The following is a 2588-nucleotide window of genomic DNA, read 5'->3' as shown; positions in this document are numbered from 1 at the left end:
TTACAGCTTTCGCCACAGTTTTGGAGATGATGGCAGCGAGACGTCTGTCCCTCTTTTCCTGGCGGGTAAGTGGGGCTCGGGGTCGGGATCCAGACGACGACATGGTCTGCATTAGACATCGTCACAAGTCTCAACACAACGAGATTGAATCTCTCCTCACACGTCTAGACTACTAAAGCTTAGAATCACGTCGAATCACATATCACATAGTCACATAATCGCATAACCACAGATACACATAAGCACCGAAGCACATAGAACACGTAGGTCACAGAAGCACATAATCACAGAAACAGAGAAGCACATAAGCACATAAGTACCTAGAGCGCAAAACACAGAAACACGTAAATACCTAGGCACTTAATTACTGAAGTAGTCAGAAAACAGAAACCTATCCTTCAAAGTTTGCATGTCATTCGAAATATTGCATCGAATAGCATCGTACGTTATAGCATAACATAGTATAATACCGTCTAGAATCGTGATAACTGGGGATCAATTAGGGATAGAATATCAGCACGAGTTGTGTGTGTCGATTAAGATGATAGCAGAATCGAATATCATCCTAAAATAAAACAGAGAAAGCAAATATAACACAAAACAGAGAAAGCACACATAAACACACAAAATCAACGAGTGTACTTGATGACTCGTCAAATTCGAAACACATAAAATCGAGAGATAGATTGTCTGCGGCTACTAGACATCGACTAACCAAGGCAACTCGACTATTCGCAGTAGACTTGTCATCACTTTCGACTCTAGAGGTCGTGTTTCTGCCTCGATTCTTGGGCATTCCACACGCGTCTCCTAGGTCATATTTGTGAGTTCAGGTCGTTGGAGTCCATCGAAGCCTTGGTGAGATAAATAAAATACAGAACAAACTGCTAAGGTTAGGGTTTCACCCCTTGGCTTAGCAATTTCTTCCTTGTTTTTAGTAAAATCGAGAAGAATCTTCATCAAAATGGGGGTTTCACACCGGTTTTGGTGTAATTCTCCTCGTTTATTGGTAAAAATGTCGAGATGAATCCTCATAGTCAGGAAATTTAGTCGGGAGTTTGCGGTTTTCACACCTATTCCTGACTGAATTGCCTGACGTTAATTGAAAATTCGAGTGCTGTGATAGGGAAGAATTGCAGAATAAGCACATACACTGGGTCTGATGGTTCCTAACTATAGTCTAGGTCTCTAAGACAGCGACCCGGACTAGGTCGTGTCTGCCTAATTCCCTACAGTTATGGCTCTAATACCAATCTGTCACACCCCAACCGATGGCGGAATCATCGGGGCGCGACACTGAGCGAAACAGATTGTCCAGAAGTTTCCACAACAACTATAATATAAATTCAGTTTAAATGACACGTCCCATACCATGTCCCAAATAAATAACAGGTTATCATAGAAAACAACAAGACAAGTAATTCCGTTCCGACAACTCAGATTTAATTATTACAGGCAAGTGTTTATTATTTCTAGACTCCCTAGCCTCGATTTCATCACCATGCGCCTAAGCATCCTAGCAACTTATGCACCTGTCACATACGTTAAAATAAAGTCAATACATAAAATGTAAAGGTGAGCACACAAGTTTGATAATAGCATATAGAGTTCGAATAGTTTACGCATAACCAGGCACGTACACAAAGGAAAACGATGCATGTAAATTATCGACATGGGACCATCGATACCAACGACTGCGGGTTGACCGTCCGAGACGGTTCGCAATACATGATTACCACCATAATCCATGCAAGTAATTGTCCTTAACAACCCCCGTGTGAACGGGTGCTGAGTCCAAACTATAGTACTATGTTGCTAAGGCAGGTAGATAGCATTCCACGTGTAAACATAATAAACAGCATTCATTTAGTCAAATAGCACATGCATTCGGTTAGCGTTCAAATAGTTTGTGTTTGATTGTGATTTGATAAGTAACGTACGTAACACCCAAAAGTGCTAAAAGCAAAAAGGGATCGAGTATACTCACAGTGATTGATTATGGATTGAAGGGAGCGCTGAGAGTAAGATTAGCCTGAATAGTTCGATAGCATAACGATAAGTAACGCGGAAAAGTAAACAAGTATGGATGGATCGAATGGGCTGGTCGATCAAACGGCAGGTTCGATCGAACGGCCCGTTCGATCGGCTGGTATATCCGAGTGGACAGTCCTGTTCGATCGGCCGGTTGGCTCGATCGGCTGGACTATTCGAGTGGATTGTTTCTTCCTCTGGTGTGTTTGTGTTAGAGGATTTGAACTTTTGAAGTTTTCGTTGCAGCATTTGAGAACACTGAAGTGTTCCTACCTTTCAAGTCGATCGATCGAACGGTTCGTCCGACCGGCTAGCTCACTCGATCGGCTAGCTCACTCGATCGGCTAGGAGCTTCAAGGTTAGTCCCCAACTGAATGTCACTCGATCGAACGGTCTGTTCGATCGGCTGGCATCCCCTACTACAAACGAGTTGTGAAAACGATTAAGTGTTGAAGCATAGTATGTGACAACTCGAACTTTAGACTTACTTTGATGTAACGTTACGTGTCTATGTGATACCTTGATTAATGAATGTTATGATGTATGTGCACGATATG

This window comes from Helianthus annuus, chromosome 1 (genome assembly GCF_002127325.2).
Source record: "Helianthus annuus cultivar XRQ/B chromosome 1, HanXRQr2.0-SUNRISE, whole genome shotgun sequence".
Classification (NCBI taxonomy): Eukaryota; Viridiplantae; Streptophyta; class Magnoliopsida; order Asterales; family Asteraceae; genus Helianthus; species Helianthus annuus.
This window is presented reverse-complemented; position numbering follows the sequence as displayed.